At 43.6% G+C, this 22,315-nt stretch overlaps 5 non-coding genes and 2 pseudogenes across 5 annotated transcripts; 4 read left to right on the forward strand and 3 right to left on the reverse strand.

Annotated features, from left to right (window-relative positions):
• The first annotated feature begins 2,405 nt into the window (after positions 1 to 2,405).
• Positions 2,406 to 2,479, forward strand: trnan-guu (transfer RNA asparagine (anticodon GUU)). The gene has a single exon. It is a non-coding gene; the product is annotated as a tRNA-Asn (tRNA).
• Positions 2,480 to 3,805: 1,326 nt separating this feature from the next.
• On the forward strand, positions 3,806 to 3,878 carry trnaf-gaa (transfer RNA phenylalanine (anticodon GAA)). The gene has a single exon. It is a non-coding gene; the product is annotated as a tRNA-Phe (tRNA).
• Positions 3,879 to 12,335: 8,457 nt separating this feature from the next.
• On the forward strand, positions 12,336 to 12,408 carry trnaf-gaa (transfer RNA phenylalanine (anticodon GAA)). The gene has a single exon. It is a non-coding gene; the product is annotated as a tRNA-Phe (tRNA).
• Positions 12,409 to 12,651: 243 nt separating this feature from the next.
• On the forward strand, positions 12,652 to 12,724 carry trnak-uuu (transfer RNA lysine (anticodon UUU)). Its single transcript has one exon. It is a non-coding gene; the product is annotated as a tRNA-Lys (tRNA).
• Positions 12,725 to 13,597: 873 nt separating this feature from the next.
• Positions 13,598 to 13,716, reverse strand: LOC147264876 (5S ribosomal RNA; annotated as a pseudogene).
• A 311-nt stretch (positions 13,717 to 14,027) lies between these two features.
• On the reverse strand, positions 14,028 to 14,146 carry LOC147264877 (5S ribosomal RNA; annotated as a pseudogene).
• Positions 14,147 to 14,456: 310 nt separating this feature from the next.
• LOC147264878 (5S ribosomal RNA) lies at positions 14,457 to 14,575 on the reverse strand. Its single transcript, XR_015112793.1, has one exon. It is a non-coding gene; the product is annotated as a 5S ribosomal RNA (ribosomal RNA).
• Positions 14,576 to 22,315: the final 7,740 nt, after the last annotated feature.

Raw genomic sequence — 22,315 nt, forward strand, 5'->3', positions numbered from 1 at the left:
AGCTGACAGAATCTACGTTTAGGGAGGAACCACCATATCCAGGGGTCTGGACCTTTTTGTAGTCAGAGCCATCAAAGTAGCAGACTAAGCTAGCAGACATTAGCATTGAGAAGAAACTGACCAAACACCACCCTATTGCGTTGTGGGAAATTTCTGCTTGGTTTGTGTCCATCACTACACACAAGAAATTTGTCTCATGCTGCCGTGACCCGTAGTTGAACCGGGGTTGCTGCGGCCACAACACAGAGTACTAACCACTATACGATCACGGCCTCCTCAACAGCAGATTGAGCTTCCATGTCTTTGTCTCAGGTGAGATCAAAGACAGATTTCGAAGAGCAAACACAAAACTCTGAGATCAAAGGTTGAAGTTTCCCAAGGTTCAGTTTTAGCTCAGACCCTCTTCAAGGTGGAACCAGCAGAGGAGCTCAGTAGAGACAACTGGACAGCAGCAGGACAGAACAGAGGCTCTCCACAATGGCAGGAGACAGGAAACAGGTTTGGACCATCTGGGCTTCTGTCCACTTTGATGGTTTTTAAAACATTGAAGGAAATTGTAAAAATCAACATTGTGTTTAAATCATGATTTCTAGTTGAGAGTGTTTGCTCATCTGTTGCAGAAGCTTCTTCTAGAGTTGACCCTGGATGAGTGGAGGGACCTTTTTGATCATCAGGACTGCTTTTTGATGCCCTGATGGTGCATCGGGGTCATCATGGTCCTCCACCATCTGCAGGGGTTCCAGGACTGTTGTGGTGTTTGTGGGAACTGCAGGGAGAAGCCCTCAGACCTGGAGAGGAAGTCCTGGACACCAGCAGACCTCTCAACACCTGCAGCATTTTTTCAGCTCCACCAAACCCAACATTCACTGCCTCCTCATCATCTGGGCATCAAAAGCAGCTCAGACCTGCTGCAGCTCAGAGACCTCAGCCATTTTTAGGATGTCTCAATGATTCTCCTTCACATGATTTTCATTCAGAAACAATAGAATTGTCAAATACCACAACAGTTTTCAGCTTGCTGGTAAACAACACACACACACACACACACACACACACACACACACACACACAATTAGTTTGTGTTTGTGAGAAGATTTAAAAAATCTCCTGTGCTGTGTTGAAGATTAATTGTTGAATATCAATCCTCTACTCATGTTCACGGGAGTGTATTTTTTGTGGTCGAGTGGTTAAGGCGATGGACTAGAGATCCATTGGGGTCTCCCCGCGCAGGTTCGAGTCCTGCCAACAACGTTGAACTGCTGTTCCAGAGGAGACAACATCTGCTCCTACTGTAGGTCCATGTGTCAAAGGTTTTCTTTCAAGGGCTGTAGCAGCTGATGATGAGGGAGAGAGAGAGGATTGGTAGCATGTTGTCTTGTCTCAACCGTTCTGGTGTTGACCAAAATCTTTGTTGATACTCCAGTGGTGGTGAAGGTGATGGAAATGTTCCAAGTGGGACAGTTCCATGTTCAACCAGTTTCATCTGGAACTAAGGTGGAGCTTAGGGTTAAGTAGGAATTGGTTTGGTTTAGTCCCTGGGAATGTCAGTGTGTGTGTGTGTGTGCGTGTGTTTACATGCAGACTTTCCCTTGTGTCAGCTGATTTGGTTTGGAATCCATCTTAGTCAGGACATTTTGAGAAAATTTTCTCATGTAGTTGGAGTTATTTTGATTTACAACACTGGAAAAAAAAATCCCCTCCCCTCCAAAAACCCTCCTTTTCAACTTTGTACCCAAATTGTCTCCTCATCAGGCACCACAGCATCCAGTAGGTTCAGTTAAAACAAGTCATTAGAGATTTAAAAAATGTCCATCAAACACAAAATAAGGCTTCAAATAGGTTTCCAATTTCATTTCATGTTGACACATTTTGTCCATTTAACATCAGGACTGCTCCCGGATCGTCTCCATGACCTCATCCCAGCACCGGAGTACCGCCCAAGTTCATCAAGGACAGCAAACATGAGTAGGTCTAGGTTCACCTCCATCTTTGGAGGTTGTTGAATTTCCTCCTGAGGACCGTCAGGCTGTTTCCTTACTTTGCTGTGACACAACAGCAGACAGCAACAAGGACTGCTGCAGTGCACTTGGTAATTGGATGCACTGAAGTCATCCATTCATGTCAGTGATGTCACTTGGCAGGACTGTCATTGCCGTCTCATTCGAGAAAAGAATCCAGACTCCACATGTGGCTCCCATGATAACTGATGGACCTCTGGTTGGAGGCTGGACGATGATGTTTGGTCTGGGGGGGTTAAGATGGTGGGGGTTGTTTCAGTTCTTGTGCTGAAGGCTTTCGCCATGACAGTCAGACTCTCATCTGTCCTTCATGTTCCCTCAAATGTGCTGTGTGGACCTCACACTCTGAAATTTAGCCTGAAAACTCTTCATGATAAGCGACTCAGAGTCTCTGTGGCGCAATCGGTCAGCGCGCTCGGCTGTTAACCGAGAGGCTGGTGGTTCGAGCCCACCCAGGGACGATGAACAGGCTCTACTGGTGCTTAGGACTCTGTTGATCAGCTGAGTTGCTACTTGATGTCAACGTTGGTCTGTTTCATCCTGAGTAGTTTGATCATAGCAAAGATGTTGCATCAATGATCTGAATGTGGATGGACAGATTGACCCTCCCCAGCAGACATGTGACAGATCTCTTGATGAGACACTTTGTGGTAAAGCCAGATTCTGCCAGTCCCACTGACATATTTCAATCACACATGTTCAGAGATGTTTTTTTTTTCCTGAATACATTTATTATTTTCTGATCACCTTGTGGATTTTTCATCATTCTCCTCATTACCATACTTCAGGTTGCAGTATGTACACCTTAGTTAGTCTTGGGTTTCAGAAATCATACAGCATACAAATAATAGCAGGTTGAAACATATTTATGTAAAAGAATTTAACATGGTCTCACACACACACACACACACACACACACACACACACACACACAGCCTGTCTTTGGTATAAAATGGTCTGTCACGTTCTCTCACATTGCACAACAACAAAACAAACAAAGACGGCCATGTCCAGTGTGGTCCTGGATATGACGACTGGACTGCAGGGTCCCAGTATCACTGTGACAATTCTTTTACCAGCTATGACCTTGGAAAAGAACTTCTCAGGCGGAAACTTTTCATGGTGGTACAGTGAAGAAAACTGGACCTGAGCTGCCTGCTGAAATCTTGCAGGTGAAGGACAGAGCTCCACCTCTTTGACGGACACCACCACTGTTGGCTCATGTTGTCAAAAAATGAAGTGTGTCAGTTTTTGACACACACGCATCGAAACACACACACACGCACGCATCTAAACACACACACACACACACACACACACACACACACATGCATGTTCTTGCACACAGAGATTTTTCCTCTATTTTTGTTTTTTACTGATTTTGGAACCAGTAGTTGGTTTCTGTTGGTTTGATTTGCTTGACTGGTTGTTGTTTGTTTGACCTTGCAAATCCATATTTTGGGTTCTGGCTTGCTCTGCTTTTCATTTTGTGTTTGTATTATGTGAAAGTGGCATATTTAAGACAAAAGACACTGTTAGAACAGAAAGATCCAGAAAACCCACCAACAAGAGGTGTGTCTGGTACAGATGTGGAATTATTGGCTCACACAATGTTGAGGCAACTGGGAAGAAGACAAACAAAAAAGGCTTGTGTGATTCAGACATTCATCAAAAATGGTCCTGTAGAACTGTTCAATGTGTCATGACTTCAGAAGCTCAAATCCTCTCTAAGTTCTAGTGAGAGTGGAAGAGATTATAAAATGAGAGAAGCAGGACCCTCACTCAGAGCTGAAATAGCTCAGTTGGGAGAGCGTTAGACTGAAGATCTAAAGGTCCCTGGTCCGATCCCAGGTTTCAGCAGAGGAACAGCATTGACTTTACTTTCCAGTGGAGGAACTGCAGACATGAAGGAAACTAACATCTTGTCCTGTGCATTCTTATGACATTCAAGACATTTTTGGAGCCTCTTGTTGGATTTTGCCACGGAGAATCAGAGCCAATCAAAATCATGGTGGACTTTAACATGGAGGATTTAACAAGTCAAGAAAGCATCAGTTTGACCTTCACAGGTGTTTCTTTTCCTGTCTAAATGCTGTAGAAAGAACCTGAGTAGCTCAGATGGTAGAGCATCAGACTTTTAATGTGAGGGTCCAGGGTTCAAGTCCCTGTTCAGGTGCTGTGGATGTTCCAGTGTTTGACAACATGGTACTGGATGAAGTTCAGTGTTGAACAAACTGTCATCATTAAAAGTAGATGTGTTGTTGTCTTGCCACTGTGAGACTGTTGCTAGAAAAGTGACCAATAATAATTTCATGTGGCATGCAATTAACAAAAGACCCACATTAATGGTTGCAGGGGGGCTGTAACCTATCCCAGCATCTACGGGCGAGAGGCGGGGTTCACCTGTGAGCTCTGTCAGGCATGAAGGAACCTGACTGTTGAGGACGTCAGACATGCAAAGACACAAACACACCCACCAACAGGACCCTGCACACACAACGCCGCATAGGACCCAGGCCTGGGGCCGTCACCAGTGTTCCCATAGAACCACCAGCGTCGTCCAACATTGGGAACATGAACTGTGTTATCATACTTTTCCAGACTTCTTATGGAAAAAGTCAACAGAAGGACAAAAGTCATTTTAGCCAACCAGATATTTGCTTGGACACTGAGTTCATGTGAAATTTAAATGACAGCTGAGAATCACGCCAGAGGCCTGGATATTCAAAGTCTTCAACTTTTGCTTTTGTTGTTCCATCAAGAAAGCCAATGAGCCAGTTAGTTGACAACCAAGAATCAGGTCAAATGGAAAACAACATACGATATGAGGTTTTTCTTGTTTCTTGATGGGCAGCCAAAAATATTTTCAGCATTGGATCATTAAAGTCTGTTTCATTTCTGATGTCGTGTTCAAAAATAATTGCTCACCTAAGAGGATTCTAAAAAGTCAGACTTTCTCAGTGATATTCTCTTCTCAGGCTTTCAAATCTTTTACATTTCCATTTTCCACAAGTGAGTAGAAAGTTGTTACTCTCTTTGAATCCAGGATTTAAATCTAGGGTTCATTTCATGAAGCTTGAACCCAGGATTAAAAGCACATCATTAAATGACTTGTAGTGATATTCTCCTGTTAACATTCCAAATTATTCATTGAGATTTGGACTTTACGGAAACATTTTTCCAGGTTTTGATGGGCCAGTACAGCAGGAACTGGGGCTCATTCATGTCGTGGTGTAAATTTGAGCCTGGGTTTCTTCCCCTGCAAGATAAATCTGGAAAGCATTTTGTTCAATTCAGAAACGGTTTTGAAGGCAATTTCTCCAGTTGGTCCTGGAACTAGAAAGAGATTTTGTGGTAGGACATTTATTTTTACTCTATCAATCCTGTGACTCAGACTCAGAAAGGAAATGGAGTTCCATCTTCTTCTATCATCTTCAAGGAGTTCTGGCCCCAATCCAGGTGGAGGTTTTCCTCCATGTGTTCTGGAGGTGAGTGATTAAAGGTCAGAACCTGTGTTTTAGAATGGAGAATTAATATCCAGCAGAGCTTCCCAGTGTTTCAAAGAGTTTTATTAATGCAGGTCCTGTGTTAGGGGGCTCACTTCAATATGTTAAAACATCATCAGCGTCCAGCGCCACCTTGTGTTCTTCTCCATTTATGTGGACACCTTTAATATTTGTGGTCTCTCTCCACTGTACGAGGGGCTCGATATGAAGAGCTGGAAGCAGCAGGAACTGGGGGGTCATGTCTCATGGTCTCTCTTATTTTGATATCCCACTTGTGTCCTGTTCTTCCTGTTTTAGTTTGATGTCGAACCTCCCCTCTCATTTTCAGGTTACTTCACTTGCCCTTGTCTTCTGTTTGCCTGAGTCTCTCGGTGCATCTGAATAGACATCAGGACTCTGAGAGGGAACGACCTCAGCAGAGACTCCTCTATTTAGAGGAAAGGAGAGCTGAGAGAACACTTTTTTGACATCATTCAACATCCTCAGGGACGATCGTTTACAAAGTTCTATTTAATATAAGACACATAAAATCACACTACATCAATCAGGCTAATGAATAATAAATCAAATATAAAAATGCTTTATTTTAAGATATAAAATATCTTGTGAATATCTGGAGCTTAATTCCAGCAGCAGACCTCCTCAGGTGATGGAATTTATATTTGACATGTTTACCATTAAATGAGACACATTTGCAGTCCATTGAAATCTACTTGTGTTCATGGTGAGTTGATTTCAAAACATGAGCTGACAGAATCTACGTTTAGGGAGGAACCACCATATCCAGGGGTCTGGACCTTTTTGTAGTCAGAGCCATCAAAGTAGCAGACTAAGCTAGCAGACATTAGCATTGAGAAGAAACTGATACCTGGAGCCTACTTTTGGGTCTGGTCAAGTGATAACAAAATAATATGACATCATTGTCAGACTGACGCCTGCTCAACACTGACCAAACACCACCCTATTGCATTGTGGGAAAATTCTGCTTGGTTTGTGTCCATCAATACACACAGGAAATTTGTCTCATGCAGCCGTGACCCGGAGTTGAACCGGGGTTGCTGCGGCCACAACACAGAGTACTAACCACTATACGATCACGGCCTCCTCAACAGCAGATTGAGCTTCCATGTCTTTGTCTCAGGTGAGATTAAAGAAAGAATTCTAAGATCAAACACAAAACTCTGAGATCAAAGGTTGAAGTTTCCCAAGGTTCAATTTTAGCTCAGACCCTCTTCAAGGTGGAACCAGCAGAGGAGCTCAGTAGAGACAACTGGACAGCAGCAGGACAGAACAGAGGCTCTCCACAATGGCAGGAGACAGGAAACAGGTTTGGACCATCTGGGCTTCTGTCCACTTTGATGGTTTTTGAAACATTGAAGGAAATTGTAAAAATCAACATTGCGTTTAAATCATGATTTCTATTTCAGTGTGTTTGCTCATCTATTCCAGAAGCTTCTTCTAGAGTTGACCCTGAATGAGTGGAGTTACCTTTTTGATCATCAGGACTGCTTTTTGATGCCCTGATGGTGCATCGGGGTCATCATGGTCCTCCACCATCTGCAGGGGTTCCAGGACTGTTGTGGTGTTTGTGGGAACTGCAGGGAGAAGACCTCAGACCTGGAGAGGAAGTCCTGGACACCAGCAGACCTCTCAACACCTGCAGCATTTTTTCAGCTCCACCAAACCCAACATTGACTGCCTCCTCATCATCTGGGCATCAAAAGCAGCTCAGACCTTCTGCAGCTCAGCAGACCTCAGCCATTTTATGGCCATTTAGCAATTTAGTGATGAATCTGTCAAGGAGTACAGTACTTACGACTTACATGGAAAGTGTCTGGGGGGGGGGGTGGAGCCTCCATCAGGTATGTGTTTGATGTCTGAATTCTGTCTCTGATGTCTGAAATCTGTCTTTGATCTCTGGGTTCTGAGCATTGATCTCCTCCTTCAGTCTTTGATCTCTGACTGATCCTAAACTAATCAAAGGATCACATCAGCATATTGGTCCAGTCTACAGATGGTGATTTTACCAAGTGCACTACAGCAGTCCTTGTTGCTGTCTGCTGTTGTGTCACAGCAAAGTGAGGAAACAGCCTGACGGTCCTCAGGAGGAAATTCAACAACCTCCAAAGATGGAGGTGAATCTAGACCTGCTCATGTTTGCTGTCCTTGATGAAAGAAAAGGGAAAGGATGAGACAGGGAGCTGAAAACGCAAGGCTGAGTTCAAATCCAGGCTGGGACATACTGACCAAACTGGTTCTAGTTGTGTTTGGGTTGAAATAAACAGGTCATTAAGGACAAACCAATGTTGGCCAGATCAGGAAGAAGTTCAATAAGTTCATGAAGCTCTCTGAAATATGTCAATACATTTAATCTGCTACACAATGATATCGTAGAAGTGGGTGCTGCTTCATCTCTCTCTTCACACACAAATGTGATGCATGTTAGAGTGGAATAAAAGCTTATTGTTGTCATTCCATCACATTTTAAATTTACCACAAAGAGGTGTCACATGACTCCAGCTTCCTCCCACAGTCCAAAGACATCAAGAGGGGACGAGGCTGATTGATACTCTAAATTGACTGTAGGTGTGACTGTGAGAGTGAATGGTTGTCTGTCTGTATGTGCTGGCCCTGTGATGGACTGGTGACCTGTCCAGGGTGAACCCTGCCCTCGCCTGTAGATGATGATGATGATGATGATGATGATTGTTTTTCCCCACACAAAGTTGTTGTTGTTTTCTTTTTGTTTTTTCAAAAGTAAAATACAACACACAAGAAAAACAGTGTCACCCCCAGGATGTAACAACACAGGATCAGTATCACCCATGGGTGATAAGGGATGGAACTGTTTACTCACTCACCTCTAAAATAAAATACTGAACTAAAGAGCACTCTTCACTCTGCAATGGTGAGCCCAGATGCTGGACAGTACCATTTACCTCTCCCCTGGGTGTGGCCAGTCCTTTGATTCTTCCACTGACACACGTTTTGCACAGGCTGGCTACTTGACATACGGACCCTTTTCTTGAGTGAGTAGTTACCATGTAGTTATCAGGATACTTTCCAACTGGAACATTCCATTTTACTCACCCTGTGATATCCACAAGTGCACTTGATTGGTTCTCCAAAGATGTCTGCTTAGTGGACAGGAATGTTCTTCAATTAGCTTCAATGCTGCCTTCCATTTTTTGTTTCTTGGACGCTGTCCCGTGGAAAACTTAAGAGCCCTGACAGCGTACCGCTCCAAGATTCCTCTCCACTCCTCATCCGTATGTCCCAGCTTAGGCACTACAGATGAAAGGGTGAAATGTCAAAGTAAAAGGATAAAAGGGGGGATGGGGCAGCCTGGAGTCAGGCCTTCTGCAGAAATTAAGGTACAAAGGAGACTGAAGTGGCTATCCATACATTAGCCATCCATACTGGGATACTGAGATTTATGAATATGCAGGCTCTCAACATGTTTGATTGACTGTTTTACTGACTGTTCATTGGAGTGAAAATGAAGTGCCCTCCTACTTCCTGCTCTCACTTAATCTGAAGCCACACATCAACACCACTACCTTGTTAACCAAATGTTACATGTCAACTTGATGCTTATAGCACTGATGTATGTTCACCTGCTTATCAAGGGGCGGAAGCTTGCATAGTAAATGTCCCCCAATGGTGAAAAGGATCTGTTACCATCAGGAGAAAACACCAACGTTCTCTCAACCTGGAGGTGTTTTCAGTGTCTGGTCTCTGTTTCTGATGCTGCCATGTGAATGTTGTGATCCTGCCACATGGAGCTGTGTTCCTCTCTTCTCTCCAACTTTTACATGTAGAGCTACATGTAGTGTCTTGGTCAGCCTACCGACTACAGTACACAGTGATTTGTTTGTTGTGAACTTTATTCAAATAAGCAGAGGAGAGAGAGAGAGAGAGAGAGAGAGAGAGAGAGAGAGAGAGAGCATTTCTGACGCTAACAGTGACCAACAGATTCATGTTAGAGTTTATATTATATTATCGCTGTTGGACGTCAGCTGTCAACACATGCAGATCTAACAATGGAGCTCTTCTGCGCTACAAATCAGCACATTTTCTTTTGAAACGAAGCACGCACATTTTTTCATGTTGTTATTTTTTCCCTCAAGACAACGGCAATACAAACGAAGGATTCTTACTCTTTTGCAGGATGGTTCGCTCCTGACGATAAAATCCTCCGAGGGTGGACGATGCACGACACTCGTAAAGTTTTTTTAAATTTCAGTTCTCTCAGTAGGGCCAATGCCACTGAACACAGCCCCTCCCCCTCCTCCGCACAGCCAATCAGCCTCCTGGAGCTGATTGGCTGTCTTCCCCCAGGCCCCAGAGAGCCGATTGCCTCCCCCCGTTTGGACCTGTTAGCATTGACAGGTAGGAGTTGTTAGGACTGTGAGGATGTGTTAGGACTTTGGATAGGAGTTGTTAGGACCTGTTGGGAATCAGTTTGCAGACCAGTCGCTGGCAGGTGCGGCCACAACAACCACATTCCAACACACATTTGTAAAAGATTCACATTTACAAAATTATTTAAAATTGTGTCACAAGCCCATTTGTGTGAGGTCCTATTTTCTCTTTTTCAGCATTCCTTTGTTTCCAGGTCTCTAATAAGTGCAGAATTACAAAGACAAGCAAGCTTGATCCATCCTGGGCAGGTGATAGGAGCCATTGACCACTGGCCAGAGACCCTGGCACAGACGTTGGGGGTGGTGAGAGAGAGCATTTCTACAATTATATTCTACATTTATAGAATTCTACAATCCTACAATTTCATTGAGCAGACGCTTTTGTCCAAAGCCACTTGCATATGTTTTTGGTGAGTTTGGCTCCTGAGGTCAAGACAGTTGTGACTAATAAAGGACAGCTTCAAATGCAGCTGTGAAGCCTCATTGTCAGCAGGGAGGAACGACAGGTGTCTCCCTCTAGTGGCTCCTCACAGCAACACGAGCCTCATTTCATACACATGCATCCACCACCTCACTACCAAAGGCCAGTTGGGCCTCGACAGACAGGTGAGTTTCAAGTGTTAGACAAAGGTCTTTAAGATGTTCTAATTAATTCTATAACATTTGAGATTAAACTCTATGGAATTACAACTAACAAGCAGTCAAACACCTGATCAGATGCTCCTTCATGAGGCTGAGAAGAATCAATTTAAACTGGGATGAAGAAAATTAGTTCAGAAGAGAAACCTACTGATTGGATGACATGGACCCACCTGATCCATGTCAGCCTTGTTGGAGCAGAAAGAGGTGGATCAGAGGAATCAGTGGATCAAGACTCAGGTGTCAGATGAAGAATCTCTTTATTCACAATGGAGTCAGAGAAATCTTCCAACGTGAGAGAACGTGACAGACCATTTTATACCAAAGACAGGCTGTGTGTGTGTGTGTGTGTGTGTGTGTGTGTGTGTGTGTGTGTGTGTGTGTGTGTGTCTGTGTGTGTGTGTCTGTGTGTGTGTTCCGACTGACTGGAAACTGGATAATAACCAGACAAACTTTTATTATTGACCAAGTCTGGTTGACTCACTAAATTCATAACTGAAGTGATTATTGAATTAATAAACAGAACATTTGTCCAAAAGTCATGATCAAATTCATGTAAAATCTGAGCAACGAGGGTTTGAAAATGTTCAAATGAGCCAAAACAATGTCCTGGGATCCAACCAGGGACCTTTAGATCCACACCAATCTTCCCTGACCTCATAGAAACTGGAACATTTCAACAAATAAATTCAAATTCATCTCAGCAGCAACTCTAGAACAGTCAGAGCACTTGCTAATTCCCCTGTTAGCTCCAGATCAGACAATGCAGGCTCACCTTCACGCTTGGTTGTACGACCGTCACCAGTTGAAGCTTCTCTGGTTCAACAAACTCTGGGGACTCAAGACACAAATCAGCACCGGTGCAGGTCCAGATCCAGATGTTAGCTGATGGGGACAATGGCTTAAGGGAGCTCCAGGTAGCTGGTTTGAACTGGTCCCTCATCTCTGTGAGTACAAACCATCTGAGGTGGAGAGTGAAGATCTGCTTTGACCTCCTGATCTCCCAGTAAAGCCAGTATAGATGTTGAGCTTGGAGGAGTTGATGGCCTCCTTCATCTTCTTGTTGGAGATGTTTGCTAAACTCAGCACCACCACAGATCAGAGGAAAGTCCACTTGTCAGCTGGACATTGGAGCTTCTAGTGACCTGCAGGATCTTAGTTGTGGTGGCAGCAGGCCTGTTCCAAGAGCTTTGCTCACATTCATGATCAGGCTTCATAATGGTTCTGGACCACTGTGTGATAGGAGCTGATCCTGGAGCAGCAGAAGACAAATATAGAGAAGAAAAGACAAAAGACAGAGAGAAATGAGGGAGAGAATGACAAAAAGATGGGGAACAAGATGAGGGTGAAAGACAAGCAGAGAGAAAGACAGGGGGACAGGGGGATGGAAGACAGACACACAACCAACAACAGCAACAGCAGCAATAATAGTTTTGATATTGTCCTGTTATTGATGTTTTCATGTGAAAGTGGCATATTTAAGATAAAAGACACTGTTAGAACAGAAAGATCCATAAAACCCACCAACCAGAGGTGTGTCTGGTACAGATGTGGAATTATTGGCTCACACAATGTTGAGGCAACTGGGAAGGAGACAAACAAAAAAGGCTTGTTTGATTCAGACATTCATCAAAAATGGTCCTGTAGAACTGTTCAATGTGTCATGACTTCAGAAGCTCAAATCCTCTCTAAGTTCTAGTGAGAGTGGAAGAGATTATAAAATGAGAGAAGCAGGGCCTTCACTCAGAGCTGAAATAGCTCAGTTGGGAGAGCGTTAGACTGAAGATCTAAAGGTCCCTGGTCTGATCCCAGGTTTCAGCAGAGGAACAGCACTGACTTTACTTTCCAGTGGAGGAACTGCAGACATGAAGGAGACTAACATCTTGTCCTGTGCATTCTTATGACATTCAAGACATTTTTGGATTCTCTTGTTGGATTTTGCCACAGAGAATCAGAGCCAATCAAAAGCATGGTGGACTTTAACATGGAGGATTGAACAAGTCAAGAAAGCAGCAGTTTGACCTTCACAGGTGTTTCTTTTCCTGTCTAAATGCTGTAGGAAGAGCCTGAGTAGCTCAGACGGTAGAGCATCAGACTTTTAATCTGAGGGTCCAGGGTTCAAGTCCCTGTTCAGGCGCTGTGGATGTTCCAGTGTTTGACAACATGGTACTGAATAAAGTTTAGTGTTGAACAAACTGTCATCATCAGAAGTAGAAGTGTTCTTGTCTTGCCACTGTGAGACTGTAGCTGCAGGTCAAATGTGAGATAAAAGTGACTAATAATAATTTCATGTGGCATGCAATTAACGAAAGACCACAAATAACACTGGTCAAGTTAATTTTATTCATATTGCACCAAATCACAACAAAACTTATCTCATGACACCTCACAGGTAGAGCAGGTCCAGTACCAAACTCCTTCAATGAATCTACACCCAACAATTCTCCATCAGCAAGCACATCCTGCAACAGCGGCGACAAAAACCTTCCTTTTAACAGGCAGGAACATCGAGCAGATCCAGGCTCAATGGGGACGGCATTCTGCTTTGACCGATTGGGGGGAAAGAGAACAGGAACAAAACAGATAATGGAGGAAGACGGATATGTAGAAGGAAAGAGAGGGACAGAGATAAAGAGAGAGAGAGACTGATGGACAGACGGTGATGTGAGTAGGTGGAGCTACGGGTGGCAGCTTGAGCCTCTTCAGCTCTGCAGCCTCCTCCAGCAGCACCCAGATCTGGAATGAGAGGAGCCAAAAAGGCTCCAGAAAAGGAGACAAGTTAGTAATACCTATGAGTATAATTAATGTATGACACATATAGGAGGAGAGAGAGGAGTAGAGAGAAGCCCAGTGCACTGCATCTGCCATCTGTCTACTTCAAATTACACGCTGCATGACATTCAATTTCAAAGCTGCGGAAAGGCGCTTCAAGAAAAGGTGTGTGAGGGAAGCTCGCTCATGCTGGTCCCGAAAGACTCAAAGCTGCCCTTTCCTCACAAAGAAACAAAAAAGCTTACAGCACCTTGTATTCCCAGGCGGTCTCCCATCCAAGTACTAACCAGGCCCGACCCTGCTTAGCTTCCAACATCAGACGAGATCGGGCGTGTTCAGAGTGGTATGGCCGTAAGCCCTTGACTCTTACACACATGGGCTCTATACCCATTTCACTCACTTTATAAACTCAGAAAATAAGTGATGCGCAACAGCCTCAGGGTCTTTTCACACGGCAAATAGGTGTCCTGTCAATGCAAAGAAAAGAATGTTGATGTCATCTAGAGAAAAGTACTGCATCTGCCATCTGTCTACTTCAAATTACACGCTGCATGACATTCAATTTCAAAGCTGCAGAAAGGCGCTTCAAGAAAAGGTGTGTGAGGGAAGCTCGCTCATGCTGGTCCCCAAAGACTCAAAGCTGCCCTTTCCTCACAATCAAACAAAAAAGCTTACAGCACTTGGTATTCCCAGGCGGTCTCCCATCCAAGTACAAACCAGGTCCGACCCTGATTAGCTTCTGAGATCAGACGAGATCGGGCGTGTTCAGAGTGGTATGGCCGTAAGCCCTTGACTCTTACACACATGGGTTCTATATCAATTTCACTCACTTTATAATCTCAGAAAAAAAGTGATGCGCAACAGCCTCACGGTCTTTTCACACGCCAAATAGGTGTCCTGTCAATACAAAGAAAAGAATGTTGATGTCATCGAGAGAAAAGTACTGCATCTGCCATCTGTCTACTTCAAATTACACACTGCATGAAATTCCATTCCAAAGCTGCGGAGGGCGCTTCAAGAAAAGGTGTGTGAGGGAAGCTCGCTCATGCTGGTCCCCAAAGACTCAAAGCTGCCCTTTCCTCACAAAGAAACAAAAAAGCTTACAGCACCTGGTATTCCCAGGCGGTCTCCCATCCAAGTACTAACCAGGCCCGACCCTGCTTAGCTTCCGAGATCAGACGAGATCGGGCGTGTTCAGAGTGGTGTGGCCGTAAGCCCTTGACTCTTACACACATGGGCTCTATATCCATTTCACTCACTTTACAACCTCAGAAAAAAAGTGATGTGCAAAAGCCTCACGGTCTTTTCACATGCCAAATAGGTGTCCTGTCAATACAAAGAAAAGAATGTTGATGTCATCTAGAGAAAACTACTGCATCTGCCATCTGTCTACTTCAAATTAACCACTGCATGACATTCAATTTCAAAGCTGCAGAAAGGCGCTTCAAGAAAAGGTGTGTGAGGGAAGCTCGCTCATGCTGGTCCCCAAAGACTCAAAGCTGCCCTTTCCTCAAGCTGAAGTCAAAAGAATTTCAAATTGATCCTTCACAGGTACTTGTTCACCGAGATGGATGAAATAAAAATTGAATATATTTTAGAATTATAAAAATACAATGAACAAAACTATTAGCAATGAGTAAGAGGATTTTCAAAACAAAACAGTGTCTTTCTTGGTTCTGAACTTTCGTTTCACTGAAAATAAAAATCTTTTTTAGTTAGATAGTTTAACATAAAATACCCTCAATTCATCCTTAACACCTCAATTGTAAGGAAAAAACAGTTTCCTCTACAAAAGATAACCCTTTTCTTTTTTTTAATATACATCATATTTAATCCCTTTCAGAATCCTTAAGTTACTTTCTAAAACGGTATTCTTTAATTTACAACAACTAAAACTCAATATTTTACCTGTTGGCACACACACATTCATATGAAAAACCTTAAATTTGATTTTTACCTGTTTCAGGCCTGTTTATTGAAGCTCGTGTGCGGTCGGGGCTTCACAACTGTAATGGCCGCTTCACTCGCAGCTGAGCACACAATAAAAGCAAGTGCATGTGTATGTTAGTCCTCACAAATCCAGGGTTTTATTAGAAGGGGGAGAACGGGAATGGAGGATGACAGTCTGAATGGTAATGGCAATGGCGGTGGAAGTCACAATCCAAACACTCACACGCAATGGCGGGACAGCGAAAGTCACGAAGAAGAAAACACAGCAGGACAAGGCACAGCAGAACAGCAGAGCCATCGGATGGAAACCCGTCTCTCTCTCTCCAATGTCCGTCTCCTTCAAGCATATTATCTTAATTTAGCCACAATTATCAAACATTATCTCGTGTCGAATTCGCATTACCTTTACTTTCGCTCCAAAAATATTACAACGCTAAAGCTACGATCTGCAGGCACATTAGCACGGAATGCTATCCCTAGCTAGCACGTCGCTAACCATGTGCACATCCAGTCTCTTTTCACTATAACAGTTAGATAAAGCGCAAATACAGGCATAAATATTCACCTCTCGAAGGTCACACAGAAGTTTACATCAGGACCACCAGTCGTCGACCTCCAAAATAAACTGAAATGCTCTCCACACAAACGATGCCTCCCCTCTTCGCTCTCTGATTATTGCCTCTGTTTCTCTCCCCATGCGCGCTAACTACTCACCTCACAAACCTGCGCCACTAGTCCCACCCCTTACAAAGGAACTTTCCTCTGATTGGCTTTTGCGGTCTTAATACACCCAAAGATAAAACAGGAATGAAATGATTGACAGGTAACAATTGCGGTTACATATAAACACGGCTTCTTCCCCTCCCCTTATTCTCAGATCACTGATCTTTTCCAGACTCAGAGAACTTAAAGACCTTTATATGAATTTATTTTTTAACTGTAAATAGTTTTACTTTTTAAATGTTACATATTATATTTATGCTTTTAACCTGCTCACATTATAACCAATTTTAACGATTATGAACTCTATTTATTTTTGAACTTTTTAACACATGTTTTTATGCTTTTTATGCTATGTAATTTATTTGATTTTTGTACAGGGCTACGTGTTGTATGATAACAAGAGTGCATATTGTTTACAATGTGTTACAGTCAATGGGTGGCACGGTGGTACCGTGGTTAACAGTGTCGCCTCAAAGCAAGTTCAAGTCCTGGCTCGAGCACAGGTTCTTTCTGTGTGGTGTGTGCATGTTCTCCCCGTGCCTGCGTGGGTATTCTGTCTGCAATGGACTGGCTACCTGTCCAGGGTGAAACCTGCCTCTCACCTGAAAGCCACTGGGAAAGGCTCCAGCCTCCCCCTGCAACCCTTAACAGAAATAAGCTGGGATGCATGGAAGTATAGAAAGTGGATACAATGAAGCGCATACAAATTTTTCGAACGCACGAAAAAGTCTCACCTTTTGTTTTTTTTCATATTGGTTAGTTTGGAAGCATGGAATTTCTGACAAAGCCTAAGTTTGTATTGTTTATTCACTGATTTTTCTGACAATTTACAAACAAAGCTTTCAAAACTGAGAGGACAAGCAGTGGTGTTTAAGATCAACACCCAACATGGGGCTTGAACCAACAACCCTGAGACTAAGAGTCTCATGCTCGACTGACTGAGCTAATCAGGTTACGTCGGTGTAAGTCCCATAGCATGAAGTGGTCAGAGTGAGAGACTCACAGTCCTGTGAGTGATCACCCACCCATCTATCCATCCATCCATCCATCCATCCATTTTTTCCGCTTATCCTGTTAAGGGTCACAGGGTGGGGCTGGAGCCTATCCCAGAGGGGACATTACCTTGGACAGGTCAGCAGTCCATCGCAGTCCACCGCAGCCAACAAATAAAACAGGGAGAAAAGAGAAGAGAAGAAGAAGAAGAAAAAAAAAACAGCTTCTTTGACCAGATAACATAGTTGTCTATTTCAATGTTTGAGGTCTGAAAAAATAACTGATTAACTGTGAAATGTGATGGACAGGCAAGTACTTACTAGGATCAGGGCAGCTGGAAAATAGGCTCCTGCATCTGTAGGCAATATCAGAGACAAAGAAAAATCAACCGAAATGAGCAGGCACTTGAACGATGCTAAAACCACTCTTTTTTAAACAAATACAACCACAGCTTCTGCTCTATGGCCTTAAGTACACTGTAATCATGCCATCAGACAGACTCATGCCAGAGCAGTAGCCTAGCACAAGATGGAGGAACGTAATTGCATGTAAACACAGTCAGTGTGCACTCATCTTAATATGAACCGATTTAACTGTTGTGTGACACGTATATTGTGTGTACTGTAAAATGGTTCAGACTATCAGAAAGCTTCATGAATTCACAGGCAAAATACAGATGTCGCACACATTAATTTGTGGAGGCTCGAGATGTAAAAAGTAAAGTCAACTCTCTGTGTTTTTTGGATTAATTTGCAAGCATTTTCAACATTTTGGCTAGCTGCTAAATCTGGCTAGCATGATGTGCACCGAGTGTAATTATCAATGCAAATGTGGCAGGATGAGAGGTCCCATCCTAGCAGTGAGACTGGTTGGTGATGCCTGACTTGGCTTGTACCATCATTAGCCAACCAGTGTGTGGCGCTGCTCTATAAATAGGGGCAGCATCTACCTGGTCAATCTCTTGCTCTTGGGGTCCGGGGTCCTCCCACTTTCTGGTCACCTCGCTTCCGCCTCTGATCGCCTCACGTCTGCCTTCTCGCCACCGTCTGTGCTGGTATGTAGCAGTAGCTCCCTGTAGCTCGTGTTGCATGCTGATCATGCACGTTTTTCATATTCACGTGTTCAATTGTAGGCGTCCGGCTTTTGGGACACGGTCCCTTAATCGCCGCGAGTGGGGAAACACCCCCCCCCCCCCCATCTGACGTGCAGAGGCTGTTTGCCACAGCATACTAGCTGTGAAACCCTTTGCTCTGCATGCGTGCGATCTACACCTGATTGGCACAGCTGGTGAGCCGTGACACTGAGGAAGAACTAGCTGCTGCTTTGCTACCGGGCGCTGTCTTGCCGGACTATCTTGCTTTGCTAGATGCTCCTGCTTTGCTGTGGCTGCTGTTTGCTACAGACTACCCTGCTTTGCTCTGGCTGTTTTGCTACAGACTACCCTGCTTTGCTCTGGCTGTTTTGCTACAGACTACCCTGCTTTGCTCTGGCTGTTTTGCTACAGACTACCCTGCTTTGCTCTGGCTGTTTTGCTACAGACTACCCTGCTTTGCTCTGGCTACTGTTTTGCTACAGACTACCCTGCTTTGCTCTGGCTACTGTTTTGCTACAGACTACCCTGCTTTGCTCTGGCTACTGTTTTGCTACAGACTACCCTGCTTTGCTCTGGCTACTGTTTTGCTACAGACTACCCTGCTTTGCTCTGGCTACTGTTGTGTTAAAGACTACCCTGCTTTGCTCTGGCTACTGTTTTGCTACAGACTATCCTGCTTTGTTACAGGCTCCTGCTCTATTAGCCCGCCCTGCTACTAGCCTGTTCTGCGACCTACTGGCCATCTACACATGTTTTGCTTGTTTGTTCACTGTTTACTGTGTTCACTGGAGTGCTCTGCTTCTGCGTTAATGAATTGGAATCCGCTGTGTGTTGAACTGGAGGTTGTTTCAGTAATTCACCTTGTTTAACCAGGGTCTGCCAGATCCTGATGTCCACCGTGTGGCGCCACTAAACTGTACTTCATGGTGCTCTGAAGGTTTGGATCTGCATTGTTTCCCATTCCTCCGCTTGGGCTTCAGGGTGTAGCAAGCTGCTGGACGGCTATCCGTTAGCTCCCTGGTCTAGCAATGGAGAAATGAACTCGTTTCTGGTTATTTTGGATTGTATTATTTTTCCTTGCTAATTTGTGTTTAATAATTAAATATTGTTTCTCAAATTAATTTGTAAATTGTGGTTTGAGTTTGTTTGTTTTTTTTAGTTTTGGAGTTAAAATATAATTCTTGTCATTTCGTTTCAGGTACTGGGAGCTCACGGTCCTGGCGTCGCTTTGCCTCTTGTGTGCTGTGCACCCCTGTTTTGCTTTAATCATGTGTGTTTTTTAAATGTGATGTCCCAATTGATCAGGGTGTCTTCTGCCTTGGGATCCCTCACCCCCACTGGTAAGCTCCAGACTTGTTTAGATCTATTCTTGTTCTCTTTTTTTAATCTGCTGGCCTGTTTACAATAAAATATTTTTGTCATGGAACCACGTCTCCTGCCAATTAGTAAATGAACCTGTGAGTGCCTTTTGGTCGGTACGTTAAGTATTTCCTGGGGCAAAATTCCCAAGGTGCCGTTGTCCGGCTTTGGTCACTACTATATTTTAATAAGTGCTCCCCCCACTCGTGTGTGTCGCCACACAAACTGGAAACTTCACTTAGCCTCCACTGGCCGACAGACTTTGCGCCAGTGTCTACAATAAATGCAATCGCTACTCACCAAATGACTGTGATTGAGATGGATGACGAAAACCAAGGCTCTGGCCTCACATGTGCAGCTCAGGAGAGTCTCCTTGCGTCCATAAGGCAAAGATACTGTTGATTTATTTACAGTGAAGTACTGTATTTTAGCATTACAGCATAGTTCTGTTAAACAGTCATGGGGTGTAATTTAAGATTCCTATTGGAATTAACGGTAAAGTACTGTATTTTTATAAACAGGGTGATACTGTTGAAATCTGGTAGTACACTGCAAGCAATTGCTGTGAATTTACAAGTCCCACCGCTTTCATAAAATTCATCACTGGATTCAGGACGACCCCTGCTACTCGGCCCCGGTGGGCGGGAGGAGGCTCAGGCCCAAACAACGCTGACTGCAGCTTTAATTTAATCCTAGGTTTATGTAATACTCTGATAAATCAGTGGTATTTATTTCATGATTTTCATACGAATAAGTTAAGAATAAAATGCCAGTTCATGGTTAACTTAAAATTTACATAAATAAGTATTATGAAGAAGATATTAAAATGTATAAAACTTGTGTTTAAAATAAGTAACTTTCAAAAAAACATCATTTCATGGGGTGTGAATGTCTTTCAAAAATGTTAAAGTAATTCTATTACCTTAGGTTACGTGCGTGAGTTCATGACCTTTAGTGTTTAGACTTCCGGGAGAAACGAGCGCGAGGAAGGAGCATCGTGTTAATGGTGTAACGTTATCGGAGTTTGGAGACTGTGTCGTCGGAGAGGAGTTTTTATCGGTAACGGACTGTGAACTGTAATTGACCGACGTGATCGGAGTGCGTGAGTCGGATTCTCCGCCACCGATTGTGTTTTGTTGAGCACCAGGCAAGTCCAGTTACAGAAGCTAGCGGGAGCTAGGCTAACGCTGTCCACGCTGAAGGGAGACGCCGCTGCAAGGACGGGACAGGAGCTTCGGATAGTCGCCTCGGGAGAGAGTCGTTAACGGAGGACGCGTCACTGCTGCCGACGGAGCCGGAGGATGTGCCGCTGCTGCCGAGTCACGGAGGTCTGTTGCTGCGGGCTGCTGCGAGCGGGACGGTTGCTGCCACAACGAGCGAGGGATTCATCGGCTGCGGTCCGGTATTGTTGACTTCACCGACACACGGGGGGATCTGGTAAAGGTTTCCATCATGAGCTCCAACTAAAGCGCGCCAACGAAAGTAAACATGAGTGCACTCGAAATAAAATTAGACAGTTGAAAAAAAGACAAACAATATACCCCGGGGTTCTTTTTATTTTCTATAGTCTTGTTTATTCAAGGTTTGAATGTATTTTTCTGCAAGCTTTTAATACATTTTCTAAACTGAAATCTTGTGTTGTTTCATTGAATTTGTGTGTTGTTACTGAAGCTTTACAGCAGGGTTTAAAGGTCAAGTGTACTCCCCATAGCCTCCATTTGAATATTTAAGAGTGAGAATCATACATTGCCCTAGATTGATATTAATTATTCCAGATGGGACTTTTACCATACAAGATATTTGAAATGAGTTAGAGTGTTCCCTGTAAGCCTAAGGTGGGTTTTAATATTGGAGCCGGTGGTAAAAGGGTTACATTTAGAAATCTAAACCCCTGCTACCATGAGCACACATGGAAATAAAGACTCAACTGACCGCTCGGTCTACTTCAGCTAGCACACTGAACAATACTGTTGTTTACTTGCTAACTGATAAGTGAGCAGCTGATTTTTGCAATAACATTGAAATAAACTAAAAATAGAGTCAATAGCTCAAATCCTATCACCACCAAAGGAGCCACGTCTTTAACACTTGAATCTCATAGCGACTCCTCAGGATTTCTTCTTCTCTCCATTGCATTTTGTAGGAGGCTCCTGCCGGTCCACACTGCCTTCCCCCTAACAGATTCAGCTACTGAGACTAAAGTTCGTCAGTGAGCTCAATGCATTAAAGTGACTTAATATTTGTTGAAAACTAAATAGGCGTGAAGCTGTAACCTCACATGAACACTTGAAGTCTAGATTTCAGCTGCATGTGAAGAAATCAGCATAAAATCCTTGTGTTGGTGTTTAAACCTGGACTACCAGAACCAGGCTAAGAGGTGTTTGTCTGTTAGCTGTGAAGCAAACTGAAACATGAAGGCTTTGAGGGTTTGTTCTCAACACAAAGAAAGATTCAATGCTCAAACTGCCAACTCTGTAAAAAAAAAAAAAAATTTTTTTTTTTACAAATCTCAGTTTATTTCTTCATGAAGATCTTAATGAGGCAATCAGCACCAGAGCACTAAAGTTAAAATTAGTAACACTGTCACTAACGATGGATTTATTTGACCCAATGTAGTTTTCCTGATCAAATATAGTTTTCATCAAAATATATTATTTTTTTTATAATTATTTCCCAATATGCAACGTCACATAAATGAAAAAATGGAGGACCCTATAAAATGACCTGACGTCAGTGTTCAAGGGTGAAGTCATTTTTGGAATGAAGAAGAGTTCATCCAGCTTTTTTTGCCTCGTGTCTCTGAACCAGCTCATTTGTTGTGTCCACGCCGTTCCGTGT

Source organism: Aulostomus chinensis, chromosome 4, assembly GCF_037954235.1.
Source record: "Aulostomus chinensis isolate RoL2024-O1b breed Wild chromosome 4, RoL_Achi_v1.0, whole genome shotgun sequence".
NCBI classification, from domain to species: domain Eukaryota; kingdom Metazoa; phylum Chordata; class Actinopteri; order Syngnathiformes; family Aulostomidae; genus Aulostomus; species Aulostomus chinensis.